We start from the raw sequence: 22023 nt of genomic DNA on the forward strand, positions 1-22023 counted from the left end.
GAATAGCAAGAGTCTAGGGCAAGGGTTGGCAAAGCATGGACTCTGGCCCTAGGCAGTCTGCAGTCTGTAAGTAGATTTTTATTGGAATTCAGCTATGGTCATTTTTATCTCACATATTGTCTGTGGCTGCTTCCATGTTCCAGTGGCAGAGTTAAGGAGTTACGACATAACCTATATGGCCTGCCAAGCCCAAAATATTTTCTGTCTGCCCCCGGCTTCCTGGGGGAGCCTGTCAGAGTCATTTATGGGAAGGACATTTTCTTGACATGAGATGCATTTCTTTTAAGGAACTTAATTAGATGCATGAATCTGGGTCCTCCTGAGGATCTTTGCGCTATGCCTCTCTTTACTGCCATCCAAGTCCTGATGGAAGGTGGGCTATTGAAATCACAGTGGTGCTGACAGGGTCCCCAGGAAGGGAGTGGAGATTTGGGTACAGAAGGTTTATTAGGGACTGCTCTTGGATTAACACCTGTAAGAGAGAGAAGAGTGGAGGGGAAGGGACGGGAGAGAGGAGGAAATGGAAGTAGGATCGGGGGAGAAGGAGAAGATAGGCTACAATATAGTCTCAAGGGAGGCCTTAGCCAACCCAATGGGGGAAGCTCTGAAGCGGACATCCCCAAAACTGGGCAAGAGAGTCAGACCTTTGGAACCCCCACCCCTCCACAGCTTCCTTGAGGATGGGACGTGTCCTTAGAACAGATGGTTCTCCTCAGCCAAGACAATTCCTTAAGAGGTCTGAGAGCTGAGGGCTGCCTCCTGGCAGCATTCCTTGCAACCGGGGGAAGCAAATCTTTCCTTTATTCCAGAAGGGGATCTGGAAAGTGCACCACCACCTGCATTCCACAAGGTATCATTAGGGCTCCCATTGGGTGCCACGCACTTTTACTTATTTCATCCTCAGTGCCCTTGTAAGGTTGGAATTATTCACTTATTTTGAACGATGGCAAAGCAGAGACTCAGAGAAGTCAAGTAAATTTCCTAAGGCCCCACAGCAAGGAGATGATAGATAGTGACTCCCATTTAGATTTGCTGATGCAAAAGGTCACGATTTTCCATTAAACCAGCATTTCCCAATTTGTACTTCTCAGAACAGATGTTAATAGGTGTTACAAGAGATTTTAAAAAGACTATACGGTCAAATGGCTTTTGGAAATCTTGCGTTGTTAACAGAAATAGGTTTCCTTATAGTAGGCTTTAACACATCAAGGCACAGCATGAATCTCCAAGAGAGTTACTAATATGCATTTCCCCCAACCTCAATTAAAAATGGAAGTGTTTTGTAGCAGAGTGTACATGGGATCCCATTTTGGGACACAACGCATTACTCTAACAGGCTGCCTTTTGAAGTCTCTTTCCATGGGGAGCTAGGAGAATTTGCCCTGAAACCATGTTCCTGGGACAGCTGCCCACACACTCCTCCACCTTCCCCCCCTTCCAAGAAGGGAACTTTCACAGAGCTTTCCTACAGAAGGAATGGAATGTAGAGTTTACACTTTGTTGCCTTTGGTCCTGATTTAGAAATACTGGTGAGGCTGTTCTGGGCAAAGGGAGGGGGGTCGGCCTCTGAGCAAGGATGGCACTATCAAAGGAGAACAAGGCCTTTCTTTCCATGTTCCCACCCACACTTGGCAATGAGCAAGGTCCGTTTCCCATGGCTGTAAGGCATGGTGATGAAGGCACTCCTTCCACCCTGGAGGGCTTCTTGGTTTTAGTGCTGCATCTTGAAGTTGACAGATACACTACATATTTTAAAAAGTAAGGACAGATAACTGGAAACCTTAAATTGAAATCCCTTCCGAAGAAAATTTGAAATGCCTCTACTTAAAAGTGTATTTGAGGGGTGCCTGGGAGGCTCAGTCTGTTAAGTGTCTGCCTTCGGCTTAGGTCATGATCCCAGGGTCCTGGGAGCGAGCCTTGCATCAGGCTCCTTGCTCAGCGGGGAGCCTGTCTCTCCCTCTTCCTCTGCCTGCTGTTCCCCCACTTGTGCTCTTTCTCTCTCTGTCAAATAAATACATAAAATCTTTACCAAAAAAAAAAAAAAAGTGTTCTTGAAAGTGTTTGTGTGAAATAAAGATGAAAGATCGATCACAATGCAAAGTTACTTCTGCTAAAAACCTTTTCCTAAGTGAGAAAATGTTCAGGGACTTCTCCGTGGGGGAGCTGGGTAGGGCTGGTGGCAGTAGGATGGGTGGAGGGTTGGCGGAGGTGGGGATGGGACTTAGCCTCCAGCTTTGGTGTCCTCATGGCCCAATTCTGGCAAGCTCAGATGCATTGCAGTTTGCCTTGAGGTTTCCAGAGGCAATACAGGGTCTTCAGAGACCTGCATGAAACTTGTAGAAATCAAACCCAGGGCCCAATTTCAACAATTCAGTTATAAGATTAAAATCCCAAACCCTGTAACCACTTGGCAGAGTTCGGTTTGGCCATTCTTTCTGAACTGAAGATGGATAGGCTATTTGGCTGATAGAGTTTTAGAGACTCAATAGATTGTAGCAGAATTCCTGTAAACCCACCTACCAATCTGACTGTGCCCAACTTGTAGGTAATTGAAGGTTTACGTAGTACAGTTCCATGGAATACGAAGCTGAGGAGGTAAAGACAGTTGAGACTTGAACTTCACCTGCCAGACCATTTCTAACCCGCGGGACAGACTTGCTTTTTTTTTTTTTTTTTTTTTTTAAATATATTTTATTTATTTATTTGACAGAGAGAGATCACAAGTAGGGAGAGGCAGGCAGAGAGAGAGAGAGGGAAGCAGGCTCCCTGAGTGGAGAGCCCAATGCAGGACTCAATCCCAAGACCCAGAGACCACGACCGGAGCTGAAGACAGAGAGAGACTTTAACCCACTGAGCCACCCAGGCGCCCCCAGACTTGCATTTTAAAATGCTTCCCGTCCTCCCTGCCGGCCCCCCCCCCCCCGGGGCTTGCATCTTCAGTCTCCTGCCTCAGCTCACGAGGGGTTATCAGATAAACGGACTGGTGGGATGAAAAAGAGGTCAGGAGGTGGCCACAGAAAACACTTTTAAAATAGAACCATAAAACTTGAGAAGGGAAGTAATGTACCCCTCTGTGAGAAATTTACTTTTAAAAAAACTTCCTTAATTGAACAAAATAAAACAGATTGGTTGTAACACTGATTATTCTAAGCTAAGGTGACAGCAAGGCTTATTTGGAAAGGATCTCATGCTTTTTGTGGCCAGACTCTTCATTTCACAAGAGAAGGGCCCAGGGACCCACAGCCGTTGGAGGCTGCAGTGAGACAAATGGTTACAGCCTTGCCTGACTGCTTCTGTTTCCTGCTATCAAAACTGAAGGAGTTGACCCCTAAATGAAAAATTGGACAAAATTTTGGCAGGATTGAGGTCATTTTGTTCCACAGCTTCCTAAAAGACGGAAGCAATGGTAGCTGCCATTAATGAATATTTAAGGGATTTAAAAAAAAAAAAAAAAAAAGGAAGACATGAGTTTCCTGGGTCAGGAAAGCACTCAGTAATCTGGAATTCCATGTGAGGGTTTTCATTCCAAGCTTGCCTCTTGTCTTTGTTTGTTTGTTTTTTTTTGGGGGGGGGCATTTATTTTAAGTGAAACAATTCACTTCAGCCATGTTGGGAAATGGCCTTGAAAACAGCCCCATGTTCTTTCCTTGTGAGTTTTGTACTGTATAAATGAATATTTTCCTCATCACTACGTGAGAAGAATATTAGTACCTGTGTCATGGAGTTGTTTTGGAGATTAAATGAGCTGTTACTATACAGTCTTAGAACATTGCTGGATACATAGTACACACTCAATAAATACAAACTAATTTTTTCCCTAATTTTTATGCTTATTTTTTAAAATAAATTTCAATTTGAAAATGTTCAAATATATGGAAAACTTGAGATAATCATACAGTGATCACCCGAGAACTGAATAGCCAGATCTAACAGCTGTTAATGTTTTGTCATATTTGTTTTGCTTACACATAGGCATGTGTGTGCATGTGTGTATATTTTTTTATAAAACCTTATGAAAATAAGGGTTAGACATCATGACACTCCATCCCTATATACCTCAGCTTGCATGCCCTAAAAAGAAGGATCGCACATAAGAAAATGGGCAATAATTCTCTAATACCTAACTTCCAGTCCATAGTCAGATATTTTAATTGCCCATTTTGTAGCTTCTTCTTCTTCTTCTTCTTTTTTTTTTTTTAACGAGAATCCGTTGAAGGCTCACACCATGTATTTGGTTTTATATCTCTTTAGTTTCTCATAATCTAGAACAGCAGCCCCCTCCCCATTTTACTTTCTATGGCACTAATGTTTTAAAATAAGGCCAATTGTGTTGAAGAATGTCTTACATTCTGTCATTATCTAATTGTTTGTGGTGTTATTTTAACTTATTCCTCTGCCTTGAATATTTCCCATAAATTGGAAACTAAGTCTAAAGACCTCATTAGATTCAGGGTACCTATTTTAGGCAAAAATACAGTGCTTCATAGGTTATGTTGGGTATTCCATTTTTGTATTATTTTGGTCGGTACATCATGTCAGGCTGTTAACATTAGCTATTATTATTACAGGAAAGGATACAGTACTTAAAACTTCTCCAGTGGCCCTTTGATAAACATGCCCAGGACATAGTTCCAAAAAGGAGAATTAATATGTTTGTTATGATGGTGGTAGAGAGGGCATAGCAACAACCACCAAAGAATTTGGATTACTGAGCATCCAGGCTGGTCCTACAGAGTGTCTCCTGTCAGGTTTGGGGTTGAAATTTCAATTCAATTAATTTAAAAAAAAATCAAAATCTCGCTCTTGGATAGGTATTGTGTCAGCTCCCTGGGATGGGAGACAAACATGAGCTTAAGAGCTATACAGTCTAGTGACTTCTCAAAAGGCTCGGACACTGGCTAAAGGGAATCACCATATTTACTTTCCTTAAGACCATGATTTGTAGGCTTTATGAGCCATATTTGTTTTTCTTTTCATTCTTTAATTATTCCCAAAGTTCAAACAGAGGTACAACCAAGGGCTAACACAACAGACGAGGTCATCCATAGCAGAGACTTAATGAGGATGTGGTTAGGTAATAGTCAAAGAGTGATGTGTTAACATTCTTTCCATTCACCCAGTCATCATCCAAAAAAACGCAAATGCAGCTGAGGAAGTTAGCTTGGAGTAGACCCGAAAAGCTACTGTTAATTCTGTTGCAGTTTCTGCTTTGTCTGAAGATCAGTCTTACCATTATCTACTGATTTTTTTTTTTCACCACATGATAATTTGTTACATGTCAGACATAGTTTCAAACCCTGGCTTCCCCTTAAAAGAGCTGTGTGGTTTGAGATAGTTAACCTCACAGTTTCCAAATCTTTTTTTTTTCCCCCTTCAATTATAGTGAAATATATGTGGCATTGATTTCACCATTTTAACTATTTGTAGGTGAATAGTTCAGAGGCATTCAGTACACTCACAGCGTGTGCAGCCATGCCCACAATCTACTTCTAGAACTTTTTCATCATCCCAAACAGAGAGTCTGTACCCATTAAGCAATAACTCCTATTCTCCTCACCCCTCAGCCCCTGGTAACCTTTATCCTACTTTCTGTCTCTGTGGATTTGTCTATTCTAGGTATCTCTTGTAAGTGGAATCATATCATATTTGTCCCTTTGTGTCTGATTCAATTCACTTGGCATAATGTCTAAATGTCTTATCTATGTTGTATCACAGATCAGCATTCATTCATTTTTAAGGCTCAGTAATGTTCCAGTGTATGTGTATCCCACATTTTGCTTATCTACTCACCTGGCAATGGGCACTTAGGTCGTTTTCCCCCTTTGGGCTGTTTTGTCCATATCGTGTGTGTGTGTGTGTGTGTGTGTGTGTCCATATCTTTTAAAGGGATTGATAGTATCTATTCCACAGGCTTGTTGTGAGGATAAGATAACCAGGAAGAGGTCTGATACATAGTAGGTGCTTAGTTAATGTTACTTCCTTCCTTTCTCCTGGTTATAGAAGTTCATTTATTTCCTTAGAATTTACAAGAGGGAGTGTGATGGGGATCCTCTGTTACTATGTGTCTAATTGATGGCTTGGCTCTTTAAATGACTTATGGGAGGAAGTTTTCCTTCGGATATGCTGGGATATGGGAAGGGGAGATGAAGGGGGGCAGTATGCGGGAGGAAGACAGAAACAGTTGTCCAGTCAGTTATATGCCGCTAAGCCTAAGAATATTTGTTAGCTGAAGGATTTGTTAACTTTCCAGAACAGCAACAGAGCTTACTGCAGAGATAGTGATCTTTGAAACTTGACTCTCCTTATTGCAAAACCCTCAAGTGTTCAGATCTGGGCTATCAGGACTGGAAAAGGAAGATTTTTATCTCGCTTCAACTCTTTTCTTCTTTCTAGGGCAGATGCTTTCCTCTGCATTGTGGTAGGAGGGGCAAAGGACTATGCTTTTCTTCTGTAACTTAGAAGAAATATGTGCTTCAAAGGATCCCGAGAAAGAACATACTTAATCTTGAATTTGAAGGGTATTCAGAGTTTGTCATTCCAAAATATGCCACTCTGACATAAGGATTATTTTGAGCTGTCCGTAATTAAGAAGAGCCAGACACAAGGAAAACTTCTGCCCTCCCCCTCTGCTAGGAAGAGCAGAGTGATTCTCAACCACTGGAGACAACTCTGCAGGCCCTTTTCAGTTCCCAGTTGCCACCAGAGGTGTCAACAGAACAAATTTCATTTCCCCCCACATGGTTACCTTTTAATAATTTGCCCCCCCTAAAAATGGAAAGTTCTCTTCCTTTGTCTTGTCACTTCAGTACAAATTTAGTATTCTTTTGTTAAATGCTATATAAGCCCAAATTCTTTTTTTTTTTTTTTTTTTTTAATTTGACAGAGATCACAAGTAGGCAGAGAGGCAGGCAGAGGGAGAGAGGGAAGCAGGCTCCCCACGGAGCAGAGAGCCGGATGCGGGGCTTGATCCCAGGACACTGGGACTCATGACCAGAGCCGAAGGCAGAGGCTTTAACCCACTGAGCCACCCAGGTGCCCCAAGGATTTTATGTATTTATTTGACAGAGATCACAAGAGAGGCAGGTGGTAGGGTGGGGGAGCAGGCTCCCCGCTGAGCAGAGAGCCTGACGAGGGGCTTGATCCCAGGACCCTGAGATCATGACCTGAGCTGAAGGCACATACTTAACCAACTGAGCCACCCAGGTGCCTCTGTGTAAGCCCCAATTCTAACCAACCCCTTTAAGCTACTTATCACTGCATACTGCTATGAGTATGTGTGATATACGTGCTAATACATGGCTGTGTTTTTCTCTTGTTAGTCTGTCTTTGCCACTCCATTTTGCAGGACCCCAGTCAGTGAACCTGAGATGAATAGAGAAAAATCATTTTTCTAATCCCCTAGAAATAAGAACTTCTAGAAGCCAGCTATGCTAGGCTCCTCTCTTTAGAAAGCAAATACCCTTGCCTCTCTAGGATCATAAAACAGACTGGTACAGAGTAGGGACTAAAGCCCTGATCATTTCATGCATAGCCGAGTACATTCTTTTGTTGCTTTGCAAATCAGCTGATGTCTAGCTGATTTTCCAATCTTTGAGTTGTAAGGGAAATGCCCAGGATACTCTTACTGAAGGGTTTCCAGAAATTTCTGTGTGAGAGCAGCACTCGTTGTAAAAGTACCTCCCCTATGCAATCTTTTATGGGGCTCTATGAAGGAGAAATGAAAGAGAAGTCATGTTGGCATGGGGAGTCCAGAGAGGAAGAATGAATATCTGAAAACAGCATGAGGACATACTTGGGGTGGAGTGGTAATTGATATCTGTAGCAAGCTTAACGATGGTCCCCCCAAAACATATGTCCCTGTCCAATTTCCCAGAAACTGAGTATTACTTTATGTGGTAAAAGATTGAATGTTGCTTTATATGATAAAAGACATGATTAAGTTAGGACTCGAGAGCAGGAGCTTAGCCTATACTCCAAATGCAATCACAGATACATTTGTAAGAGAGAAGCAGAGGGAGTTTTGAGGCAGAAGAGGAGGTGGCAAAATGACAGCAGAGGGAGGCAGAGATTGGAATGATATGGCCACAGCCAAGGCTTCCTGGAGATGCCAGAAGCTGAAAGAGACAAGGAAGAATTCTCCCTCTAGAGACTTTGGAGATGATCCTGCCTGCACCTTGGTTTCAGACTTCTGGTTTCCAGAATGCGAAAGAATATATTTCTGTTGTTCTAAAACACTGTTTGTGGTCATTTGTTACATCAGCTGCAGGAAACTAATACAATATCTGAACTTTGACTCTAAAAAAATTATACATATTTAATGTATATAATTAGTAGGCTTAAACATGTGCATACCTCTGTGAAAACATCACAACAATCGAGGTAATAAACTTAGCCATCACTTCCAGAAGTTTTCTCCTGACCTTCTGCCCACTTTGTGTGTGTGTGTGTGTGTGTGTGTTAAGAACATTTAACTTGAGGGGCGCTTGGGTGGCTCAGTGGGTTAAAGCCTCTGCCTTCAGCTCAGGTCATGATCTCAGGGTCCAGGGATCAAGCTCACGTAGGGCTCTCTGCTCGGCGGGAGGCCTTCTTCCCCCTCTCTCTCTGCTTGCCTCTCTGCCTGCTTGTGATCTCTCTCTCTCTGTCAAATAAATAAAATCTTTAAAAAAAAAAAAAAAGAACACTTAACTTGACATCTACTCTCTTAACAAGTGTTTCAGTATAGGACACAATATTATTCAATGTAGGCACTATGTTGTTCTGCAGATCTCTAGAATTTCATCATCTTATAGAACTAAAACTTCATACCAGTTGAACAGCAACTCCCCATTTCCCTCTCCTCTCAGCTCCTGGTCACCACCATTATACTCGCTGCTTCTTGGAGTTAGACCATTTTAGACATTTCACATATGTGAGATCATGTAATATTTATCCTTCTGTGACTGGTTTAATCCACTTAGCATAATGTCCTCTAGGTTCATCCATACTGACACAAATGGCAAGATATTCTTCTGTTTCAAGGCTGAACAATATTCCATTGAACATATATATCACACTTCATGTGTTCATTGGTCAATGGACTCTTAGGGTGTTTCCATATCTTGGTTATTGTGAATAAAGGTGCAAGAACAAGGGAGAGCAGCTATCTCTTTGAGATCCTGACTTCAATTACTTTGGATAAATACCCGGAGGTAAGATTGCTGGATCATATGGTAGTCCTAATTTTCAATTATTTGAGGAAACTCTGTGTTGTTTTCCACAACAGCTCCACCATTTTGCATGTTTGTTTGAAAACAGCACATTGATTCCAGACTGTACATGCATGTGTGCAAGCCTGGTTTGTGCATAGACAGAGCAGAGCGATGTTGGTGATAGAACTGGGTTAGATGGTGAAGCTGGAAGGAAAACCCCCAGGAGGGAGAAGTAGGAGCTCTGACCTTGGCCCGTAGATCACTAACACTCTCCGGTGGGGAGACAGGCTGGACGGACCAAGTAGTTGGCTTTTTAATGGGGCTGAACTGCACCAAGAATTTGCTGGGAAACATCTGACTAGAAGGTTCCAGCTCTGCTGGCTCCAAGTGCTCAGCTCACATAGTGGCCATCCTGTTCTGGAAAGTGGGCTTCGTCATCACTCAGCTATATCCTGCCTCTGGGTGACCTGAGAGTGACCTAGCAATGTTTGCTTTCTAATAAGAAAAATGAATCTGTCAGTCCTTGCTGTGTTTAGTTCTCTGCCTTACACCAACCCCACCCACCCCCCCCCACCACTTTATGTGTTTCCTTGAACATAAAGCCCCAGTGAGGACAAAGCCCTTAGGTCACCGTTCGTGAAATCAGATATCCTCCTTTTGTAGTTGGTTGAGCTGAAGTTTAGAGAGAAAAAGTAAGTTGCTCAGTGATCCCAGTTTCTTGTGCAATGACTGGGAATGGGAAGCTTGTCACCAGCTCTCCCCACCCGTACTGCGCCCCGCCCCCAAGTAAACCAGCTGGGCACTTCCTCAAAATTGAGCCCACAGAACTTGGTCTTCAAGCATATAGGTCACTCCTGTTTTCCACTCTCCTTCTTGCTTTCCTTCACTCTGAAGAGGCCCTCAAACCATATAAATTATCCTACAGGTCTCCTGAAAGTTTGGTACTTGTCCAACTAAGGGACATGCTTTGAGAATGTCAGTAGGGGTCCCCAGGTTGGTTTTTAAATTTTATTTAAAACTTTTTTTTTTAATCGCAGTATATCATATATACCAAAAAGGGCACATATGAACACTAAATGGATTTTTAGAAGCTAAACCTTATAACAATACTGAGAACAAGAAATACAACATTACCAGCTCCCTGGGAATCCTCATCATTCCCTCCTCCCCCGACATGTGGGAATTTAGCACAGTATTTGTCCAGTGTTTTTATCCAGTCTACTGTTAATGGCAGGTACCCAGGCTTTAACCGTAAACTCTACTGATGTTCAGAATAGTTGGTCAAGACTATTTAAGCACGACAATGAGATAGATCTTTATTGGGTGATACCTGTAGGAAAAACCTACATTTTCCCCCTATCTGAGGATCAGTAGCAGAGCCCTGATTTCTCTAGGAAATATTTGCCAGCATGGTACCCTGAGGATCTGCTGTCTGGTATAATCTGTTCAGTTCCCTGTTCAGTGCCACGAGAAGTCAGGCTGGAAGGACATCAGCACAAGTTAGAGCCAAGCCTACTTCCTCTTCCCTCAGTGTCCTCTGGTCAGCAGTGGAACTTCTGACAAAACCAGAAGTAACTTTCCTAGGAAGCAGGTGTTGGATATGTGTTCGATAGGAGCCTTTGGAACAATCGGTTTTATAGAGATGCTCTCTCAAAAGGGGGGGGGGGGGAGTACTGAGAAGTAAATGAAGCCCCTAATTAAATAGACGAAGATTGGAAGATCTGAGAAACGGAGTGTTGATGGCATTTTGATACGCATTACAGAAGAGAAAGAACTGGTAGGGTCAGGAATCACTAAAAAATAAACAACCTTCAGGGATTACCCTCTTTAAAAAATAGCACCAATATTGTTTTGCTTTTAATATTATTATAAACTGTTTTTTTTTTTAACCTAGAAAACAAAGTAAAAATTTTTAAATGTTAAGTTCACAATTAAGGATAACCACTACTAGCTTTTTGATGAATACATTTCAGTCTATATAAATATATTTACATACCTTCTTACGATCATGACAATAGTACATTTAACTGCTTTGCAACTTTATTTCTCTCAAAATGGGTCAGAAAAGTCTATGCAGATAAGGCACACAGGCAAGTTCAAAACCTCTAGCTTCTTGTTTGAGAATCAAATGGGGAAGGTAAAACAGTGAAAGCAAATTAAAAATCTTCACAAGTTATCTCGAATATTTTCTCATTAATCACTCTTCTGTGACATGATATTTAATGATCATTTTCTTTCTAGCTAGAGGAAGGACCATAATGTACTTAACTTGTCCCCTATGTGTGGACATTGGGTGATGTCTAATTACTAACTGATAGGTAATCTTAGAGAGAGATCTCTGGGCACATTCATTATTGTTTACTTAGAATAAACTCCTGGAAGAAAGACTGCCCCGTCAAAACTATGCACCTTTCAGGGGCGCCTGGGTGGCTCAGTGGGTTGGGCCGCTGCCTTCGGCTCAGATCATGATCCCAGGTCCTGGGTTCAAGCCCCGCATCGGGCTTTCTGCTCAGCAGGGAGCCTGCTTCCTCCTCTCTCTCTGCCTGCCTCTCTGCCTACTTGTGATTTCTCTCTGTCAAATAAATAAATAAAATCTTAAAAAAACAAAACAAAAAAAAAACTATGCACCTTTCATAGCATTTTGCTGCTGGTGCCCAAACCACCTCCTTCGAGAGATTGTGCTGATTTATAACCCCACTGGTAGTTTCTGTGAGTATTTCCCAAAGCTGAGAACATATTAGCATTTATTTATTTTTTTTTAAAGATTTTATTTATTTATTTGACAGAGAGAAATCACAAGTAGGCAGAGAGGCAGGCAGAGAGAGAGGAGGAAGCAGGCTCCCTGCTGAGCAGAAAGCCCGATGTGGGGCTTGAACCCAGGACCTGGGATCATGACCTGAGCCGAAGGCAGCGGCTTAACCCACTGAGCCACCCAGGCGCCCCACATATTAGCATTTAAAAGAGTCTTTGGCAATTATCAAAGTAATTACCAATTACTTTGTGGATTTTTACAAAATTACTTTTTAAAAGATTTTTACTTATTTATTTGACAGAGATCACAAGTAGGCAGAGAAGCAGAGAGAGAGAAGAAGGGAAGCTGGCTCCCTGCTGAGCAGACAACCCGATGCAGGGCTTGATCCCAGGACCCGGGATCATGACCTGAGCGTAAGGCAGAGGCTCTAACCCACTGAGCCACCCAGGCACCCTTACGTTGTGGATTCTTTAACTCGGGTTGTGCAGGGAGCATAAGTTCTCATCTGGTCTCTGATGCCACTCACAATAGAGCCACCGTCTACCTATCTTTCCAGTCCCAACTCTTTCTCGTCCTGTATGAGGCACACGGGCACAACAGCTGGACTCACACATCCCTAACTTAACCTTCCTGTTTCTTCTCCAGGTGACACTCATAACTCCATCTGCTAACATCTTGGCCATTCCAGCCAGATCTCTCCAAGTGTACCAGTTGAGACTATTTCAAAGGCCACATCCCACTTCAGGTCTTTTTTGACACTCTCAAACCAATGTAATTTTCTTCCTTTTCTTCCATACTTCTTTCCTAGTCATCAGCTTACCCTCTACAACAAGAGTGTGGCCCATTTCTTGATTCCATCTGGCATGAGAGTCAAGTAACTTTTCCTTGTGATGCCTCAGTGTTCTCATTTGTAAGCATAAGAAAGTTAAATCCAGGGGCGCCTGGGTGGCTCAGTTGGTTAAGCCTCTGTCTTCGGCTCAGGTCATGATCTCAGGGTCCTGGGATCGAGCCCCGCATTGGGCTCTCTGCTCAGCAGGGAGCCTGCTTCCCTTCCTCTCTCTGCCTGCCTCTCTGCCTACTTGTGAGGTCTCTCTCTCTCTCTCTGTCAAATAAATAAATAAAATCTTTAAGAAAAAAAGTTAAATCCAACTATATGACTTTGAAGTGCCATTTCACCTTTAATGATTTATCATGTAGCCTTTAGCTATGACTTATTCCACATCTAGGGTAGTGACTGAGTTTTCCTGAAGCCACAGATGCTTCGGAGAATTGGATGGAAGGTTTGGGCCCTATTTTCTTCCACATGGATTTGTAGGTGTGGATATGTAATAACAAAATGGCTATTAAACCACTGGCAGTCCCTTTAAAGAGGGGAGGTTAAGAGCTGTGGCTCTGTAGTCTTGTTAATTTTGTTTCTTTCTCTCTGTGTGTTTTGTTTTGTTTTTTAAGATTTTATTTATTTATTTGACAGAGAGAGACACAGCGAGAGAGGGGAACACAAGCAGGGGGAGTGGAAGAGGGAGAAGCAGGCTTCCCACCAAGCAGAGAGCTGGATGTGGGGCTCAATCCCAGGACCCTGGGATCTTGAGCTGAGCCAAAGGCAGATGCTTAACGACTGAGCCACCCAGGTCCCCTTTTGTTTCTCCCTTAAGTACAGTAAGAAGGCTTAATAATATCTGTTACTGGGAACCATATTCAAACAGTAAAGTGGTGAGACTAAACAATAATTATGTAAGTTGACTCTTTGGGGCTTAAGGATACATTCATCACTTTGTACTCACTTTTTTAAACTTTTTCTTTTAAGATTTTATTTATTTATTTGACAGAGAGATCACAAGCAGGCAGAGAGGCAGGTAGAGAGAGAGAGGAGGAAGCAGGCTCCCTGCTGAGCAGAGAGCCCAATGCAGGGCTCCATCCCAGGACCTTGAGATCAGGGCCTGAGCCGAAGGCAGAGGCTTAACCCCCTGAGCCACCCAGGCACCCCTGTACTCATTTTTGTTATTAATTCTCCACTCATGTCAACCCATTAAAAGGGCAAACTGACAGGCTGAAAATGCATTTGAAATAGGCCATGATCTTTCATCTTTCAGTCACCAATAAACATCAAACATTTGGGTGATTCCTAAGTAGCAGTTTGCAATTTCAGACTTCCTCAGCCAGAGGACGTGCTAGTCAGTAAGCAGTTGAAGTGTTTTCCCCGAAACGTTGAAGAGATTATTTCATGGGGTAGGAGGAGATTGGGAGAGGATCAACCAGGCCGTTTTCAAGTAAGTCTGCATTATTAGAAAATACACAAATGCTCTCTAAATGAAGAATAGTGTTTACATAGGATTGCATTAAAAAAAAAAAAATCCTGTTGACGTATTTGAGATCTTTATCTGGCTTTCTCACCAAAGGGAAAAACTGCTCTCCACGCTAATGGGAATAGAATTGGGATTTGCCTGCTATCTGAGCGACTATACTTGGATATGTGCTCTGTTTTTAGATTATGCATTTTTCTCTTTTGTCCCTCTTTCTTATGTTATATTATATTGAAATTTATGCAGTGTAAGCTGCTTAGTCAATTTGAGGATGTTAGTCCTGTTTCCTGAACTTAGATTTTTTTTTTTTTTTTTCCCTCTTGGTGCCACCAGTACCAAAGCTGAGAGTAATGAATGACTCAATCTTGTGTCTGGCCATTTTATTACTTATGTCTCTAACTGCTCCTCCATCCACGCAGACAAACAGACCACAGTCACAAAGGTATAGCAAGCGGAGGTTAATTCAGACTTCTGATGATGCTGGTGTGCTGCTGCTGACATCTACTTGCGTGGAATGAGAAGTTGACTTACATTGTTGATTATTCCAGTTTTAAATGTTGCTTCCTGCTCATCTGGGTTTGACTCATCCCTCCAAAGCAGTCCCGACACCCAATTTTCCAAAGCTCAGTCCTAGATTTTTGTTGTTTTTGTTATGGTTCAGATGTTCCCTTTTGGAAAAAAGTGGAAAACCTACTTGGTATATATAACATATATATGGTTTTTAATGGGTCTTTCATGAGCCTGAGCGTATGGGACAAAAACTGGCTCGAGTATCCCTATCTCAGAGAAGCTATCCCTGAGTCTCAAGATAAAGTTAGGACCTCCTATTAGAAACTCTCGTACCACATAGTTATTTATGAATTTAGGATTACTATGATCATATTTATATTTATGTTTATATAGTTATATATTTATATAGTTAATTCTGCAATTATTCATTTACTATATTTGTGTCTTTTTAAAAAATTATGTCTCTCTAGGCAGGGTTTAACAAAGTACATAGAACGTACTAGGTGCTCAGAAAGATTTCTTGAACGAATCACTATTATTACTACCTCTAGAGGTAGTGGTAGTAAATATTTGTAGAGTTCTTTACAGGTTACAAAGGACTATACATTAACTCATTATGGATAGATCTCTATTTTTTTTTTTTAAGATTTTATTTATTTGACAGACAGAGATCACAAGCAGGCAGAGCAGCAGGCAGAGAGAGAGGAGGAAGCAGGCTCTCCATGGAGCAGAGAGCCCGATGTGGGGCTCGATCCCAGGATTCTGGGATCATGACCTGAGCCGAAGGCAGAGGCTTAACCCACTGAGCCACCCAGGTGCCCCATGGATAGATCTTTAAAAGAGTGCTGAGTGAAAGAGAACCAGTACACACTCTATGCCACAATACCATTTATGTATATTTAACACATAAATATGCAAACCAGCACTATATATGTTTTTTTTAAAAGATTTTATTTTTATTTATTTGACAGATAGATCACAAGCAGGCAGAGAGGCAGGCAGAGAGAGAGGAGGAAGCAGGCTCCCCATGGAGCAGAGAGCCCGATGTGGGGCTCGATCCCAGGACTCCGAGATCATGACCTGAGCCGAAGGCAGCGGCTTAACCCACTGAGCCACCCAGGCGCCCCTGTTTTAAAGATCTATATAGACCTAAGCACATATGGCGAACTCCTTCAACAGAGAGTCTGGGGAGAGAGGAACATCAGTGATATAAAGAATAAATTGTGAGGGGTGCCTGTGTGGCTCAGTGGGTTAAGCCTCTGTCTTCGGCTTGGGTCATGATCTCAGGGTACTGGGATCGAGCCCTGCATTGGGCTCTCTGCTCAGCGGTGAGCCTGCTTCCTCCTCTCTCTCTGCCTACTTGTCATCTCTGTCAAACGAATAAGTAAAATCTTAAAAAAAAAAATTGTGAGATATAATAAAATTAAACAGGAGTAAGGCCTCACATAGGCTAAGGATAATAGGATATAGGAACTGAGAAAGATTATTATCTCACCTCTGACCTAAGGCCAAAGAAAGAGAGCAAAGGGAGAGAGATTTGTCTAAACTAGATTTGGGGAAAATCTAAAGTAATTATTTGTACCATATTTTGAGTGCATTCCATTTCTCAAATACCTGATTCTTGATCAACATCACCATACTCACCAAAACCATTGTTCTATTTCTATTGCTTCTCTCTCTTTTCTCTTGGTCAGATGCTGTCAAAACATCTTCATCAAAAAGCAATGATTCTGCATGCAACAAAGTCAATGAATCTCAAACCATAATGCTGAGTGAATAAAAGCCAGACTCAGAAGGCTATGGTGTTTGATTACATTTACATGACATTTTGGAAAAGTTAAAACTACTGGAACAGAAATCAGATTAGTAGTTGCCAGGGACCAGAGGTGGGGGAAGAGGGTTGACTATTCAAGGACTTCTTGGAATGATGGAAGTAGTCTATATCTTGATGATGGTGGTGGTTACACAATTGTATTCATTGGCTAGGGCTGCCATAAAATACAACAGATGGGGGCTGGGTACAGAAATGGATTTTCTCTTAATTTTTGGAGACCAGAAGTTCAAGATCAAGGTACCTAAAGGACTTCACTTAACTCTAATTTCCTCCTGAAAGGCCTTAACCCCAACTACGGTGATATTGAGGGTTAGGACTTCATCATATAATTTTGGGGGGTACCCAATTTAGTCCATAATAACAAGTGTATAGTCAAAATTCACAGACTTGTGCACCCTAACAGGCTGCATTTTATTTTATGGAAATTATACTATAGTAAATTGAAAAAATAAACAAATTATTCATTTATGTAAAAATTGTGCTGTGCATTTAAAAAACAGAAAACAAATATGTTCCTGGAGTACTCAGAAAAATGTAATTCATTTATTGTTATGATCTTCATTTCTTCAACGGAAAAAAAAAAAAAAAGGGCCTTCCCCACTCCACCCACCTGCTCCCACTTAGTAATGAATGAGTTAAATATATCCTTGAAGTCATATTGTTTTTGATTCTTTTTTTTTTTTTTTAAGATTTTATTTATTGGGGCGCCTGGGTGGCTCGGTGGGTTGGGCCGCTGCCTTCGGCTCGTGTCATGATCTCAGGGTCCTGGGATCGAGTCCCGCGTCGGGCTCTCTGCTCAGCGGGGAGCCTGTTTCCTCCTCTCTCTCTGTATGCCTCTCTGCCTGCTTGTGATCTCTGTCTGTCAAATAAATAAATAAAAATTTAAAAAAAAAGATGTTATTTATTTATTTGTCAGAGAGAGAGAGAGAGAGAGCAAGCACAGGCAGACAGAGTGGCAGGCAGAGGCAGAGGGAGAAGCAGGCTCCCCACAGAACAAGGAGCCCGATGTGGGACTCGATCCCAGGACGCTGGGACCATGACCTGAGCCGAAGACAGCGGCTTAACCAACTGAGCCACCCAGGTGTCCCTGTTTTCGATTCTTTTTTTTTTTTTTTAAGATTTTTTATTTATTTATTTGACAGAGAGAGATCACAAGTAGGCAGAGAGGCAGGCAGAGAGAGAGGAAGGGAAGCAGGCTTCCTGCTGAGCAGCGAGCCCGATGCGGGACTCGATCCCAGGACTCTGGGATCATGACCTGAGCCGAAGGCAGCGGCTTAACCCACTGAGCCACCCAGGCGCCCCAACCTGTTTTCGATTCTTAATAATGGTTAGTAAATAGAGTAAGTTGGGGCAGAGAGCTCTTGTGGAAAACAGCTGCTGCAAATGTAGGCTATGTTAGGAGTCCACTGGGAGACTGCTCTGGAATGGCAGATGGGAAAAACCATGCAGATGGATGGTAGCCAAATTTATATTCGTCTGGGTAACTTCTTTGGGGGCTAGTTGAGGTTAAACTTAAAATAATTTAGGACAGATTTGGGGGCTAGCAGTCTGGTGTCATAGGAAGTATATGGCCTTGCATTAAATCTTGGCTTTAGATGGATAGGCAAGTTCCAATATTATGTTCTCTACTTATTACCTTGGAAAAGTTATTTAACCTCTCTGGATCTTCATTTTCTCATCTGGAAAATGGGCTAATGAAAGCTAGCATTCCAGGTTGTCCCAGGAATTTGAAAATAAAGAGTGTAAAACCCCAATACGGGGATCTGGCTCTTGGTAGGTACTCCATAACCTATAACACTTGAAGTTCATTGTGATTTTGGACAGCAGAATTCATAATAGGTCAGGCCCAGAGACAGAATGCTCAGGCTCAAGGGGTCATGGGCCCCTGATGTGGTCAAGTTCTTGCTCTCTTAGAGGCCTGCTGCTGTATATTAGGAATGATGATGGAAGACCCCTGCCCTCCACTCATAGGACCCCAGAGCTACTTTCTGGAACTCTCTGTTAGAGTCTTTTCTTTCATTATGACCAGTGTCGTACCCAAGGAGCTACAGATTTCTCTAGATTAGCCCAAGAGAATTTTGGCTTCTGAGTCAGAAGGAAAAAAAGTTTTCTTCTGTCCTACTTGGGCTTTCCCCAGGATTGCCCAGGCTTGATAGTAGTAGTACAATTAGGAGGTGGACACATATAATAGGAGAGTGTTGATTATCAGGTCCACTGCTTGATGGGGTGGAAAGTATTCTGCGTTAGGAAATAGGAAGCCTTGGTCATTGATCTGTTTTATTCCCCAAGTAAGTGATTTGAGGTAGATCATTGTTCCTCTTTGGGTTTCATTTTCTGACTCTGTACAGGGAAAGGTTGAGTTAGAGAACTTTTGAGATGCCTTTTCAGCTAGGATATGCTAATATTCTATGGTATGAAATTGGAGAAATGTCTTAATTAATCGATTAATTTATACAAGGCTTGATGCTGCATTCACCCGATACTGAGCTCTGTGCTACCTTCTGGACAGTGAGTGATGAACAAGCCAGAAACAAAACTCTCCCAGCCTGACCTTCCATTTCTTCCTTCTTTCCCTCCCTCCCTTCCTTCCTTTCTTCCTTCCTTTCCTTCCTTCCTCTTTCTGTTTCTCTTTCTTTTCTTTCTTTCCTTGTCTCTTTGTCTCTCTTTCCTTTTTTTAAAGATTTATTTTATTGTATTTTATTTTATTATTTTAAAAAAATCATTATTATTTTTTTTAAGATTTTATTTATTTATTTGACAGACAGAGATCACAAGTAGGCAGAGAGGCAGGCAGAGAGAGAGGAGGAAGCAGGCTCCCTGCTGAGCGGAGAGCCCGATGTGGGGCTTGATCCCAGGATCCTGAGACCATGACCTGAGCTGAAAGCAGAGACTTTAACCCACTGAGCCACCCAGGCGCCCCTAAAGATTTATTTATTTTAGAGAGAGAGAGAGAGAGAGTGCAAGAGCAGGAGGTCAGTGGGAGAGGGAGAGAGGGACTCTCAAGCAGACTCTGCACTGAGCACAGACTAGATCTCATGACCCTGAGATCATGACCTGAGCCAAAACCAAGAGTCCCACACTTTAACTGACTGCTTCACCCAGTGTGCCCTGACCTTGCATTTCTATCACACTGCTACCTGTCCAGGATCAATTCCCGTTCAATGCTTTTTCTTAGTGACTTAGCAGGCACCTTAATTCCATTTGTGGGCAGTTCAGAGCTGGGAGTGTTGACACTGTAGAATCCGACTCTTGAAGAATCAGGTTAAACAGCAAAAAAACAAAACACTTTTAAAGTTTGAAAGGATGGGCCAACACTCACAAGATAAATACATAATGATAATTAAGCCCAAATAGAAGAAAAGTCCCTAACTTGGGTTTAAAATAAATTAAATTTACAGTTAGAGGTAGCTTTGAGCATTCGCCCCACTCCTCTGCTCAGGCTCCTGGGGTCATATGGTCGCAAAGTAACATTAGTCATGAAGTTGGAAAAAGATTGAGTCTCCTTAAGATCTCTCTGCCTGGCAGTCTTAGGATGCTGGTGCCATAGTTGGAAACCCGTTCTTTCATCTCTTCCTTCGTAACACTCCCCTACCTTTCTTCCATTTGCTCCTTTGAGGGCAGGGTGTGCCTTCTCCAGCATCGTACCCACGCCTGTATCCCTTGCCAGTAGTTCTTTGATTTGCACATTACAGGCAACTAATGGCAATTAAGGAAAAAGAAATAATTCTGGCGAGCAGTCCACATGAAAACAGACCAGGAGTTTAAAGTGGTATTGGTTAACCACGTGATGGAATCGCCAGGAAACACCAAGATCACCGTGGGCTGTGTTAACAGAAGTGTATAGTAGACAGCAAGAGGACTCTGGACTCTGTGCTGGTCAGGCAAGCTTGTGAACATTGTGTCCCATTCTGGATATCACATTTAATGAGGGATATTAAAATTGGAGATGGTCCAAAGAATGAACTAACTGGTGGCAATAGAGCAAAAATGGTTAAGGCCTCCCACTTTGGAGTCAGGTGGACTTGTTCAGGTCCAAGATCTGACATGTATTGTGTGAACTTGGGGAAGTTATGTAACCTCCCACAGTCGCTGTTTCCTCATCTATACCATGGAACTAATTAACACTCCCTATCTCATGGAGTTCTGGCAAGGATCATGATGATGATGATGAATTATGATTTATATTGGAAGGAATTAGGGGTGGTTAGCCAGAAACTCTGGAGCCTTAAGTGGTGGTGGTGGGGGGAGTCAGGGAAATGAGAGGGAAGTAATATCTATCTAGATCATGGAAAACGTAATATCTATCTAGATCATTGAAAACTGGATCATTGAATCCAGGTATTAGACTACTTTTGGGTAGATTCAAATGATAGATTTAGGTCAAATAGTAGGATTTGCAGAGAAGATAATATAACCTCCCCATATGGCAGAAATTTTGGCAATCATTGTTTAAAAATAGAATTCAGGACTACAAAGAGTGTTCAAGCAGATGCTAATTTCCATGTTTTAGGGTGGTAGAGAGGGGCATCCTGCACTGGGCGAGTGAGTCTGGGCTCTTAGGAGTTCCCAAATTTGGCTGTGCATCAGAATCATCTGAGAGTAGAGCTCAGCAATCTCTAATAAGCCCTTTAGGGGGTTCTTATAAAGCCAGTCCCTGCATAGATCATTGATGGTCCCCTTTCACCTATACGAAACTGTGATGGGATTCTGGTGGGGCGGTACTAGGAGCAAGAGACATGAAGATAAAGTGCCAAGCATATTTGGGAGTCACCCAGTTAGAATGGAGGTGTCAAGTAGAAGAGGATTTGGGAGTCCAGCTGGAAACAAGTTAGAGCCAACAGTGTTAAGAGCTTTCAACACTGGGTAGGGGGATTTGTGGTTATCACTCAGGGTTCCATGATAAACTTAGTACAAAGGTAGTTACAAAAATTTCTCATTCAGGAAGGGTGAGTAAAATAATGAATAACAGCAATGCCAGACACAATATTCCTTCCCTCTTGGAGTTCACCATTTTGTCACCTGTGACTTAAATCATCACCTTCCTTTTTCTTCATTCCACAGTTGCTCTTAGACAACGGGCAGTGATCAGTCCATGGCCAGGATGTGTTCTTCCATCCAAGGACGTGGAAAGACAAGGAGGGCTTTCACTTAGGTAGTCCTCCCCGTCGGTAGAGGAAGCACCCTTAGGTGTCTCAAATCAGTCTTGATGACATCAGAGGTGCCTCTGGCTGGGAGGTGAAGTTCAGTCTTCCTCTTTAGGAACAAGTTCATCTCGGCCTAAGTCCAACGGACTGAATTCTTTAATGCAAGTGCTTTTGTTCTTATCTCAAGGCACTTCTTAAGCTAATTAGTTGCAATTATTAGCTCTACTGCAGAATGCACAACAACAGAAGGGGGAAATGAGGTCATTAGGGAGATATAATTGGTGTACTGAGACAG

This window comes from Lutra lutra, chromosome 16, assembly GCF_902655055.1.
Source record: "Lutra lutra chromosome 16, mLutLut1.2, whole genome shotgun sequence".
NCBI lineage: Eukaryota > Metazoa > Chordata > Mammalia > Carnivora > Mustelidae > Lutra > Lutra lutra.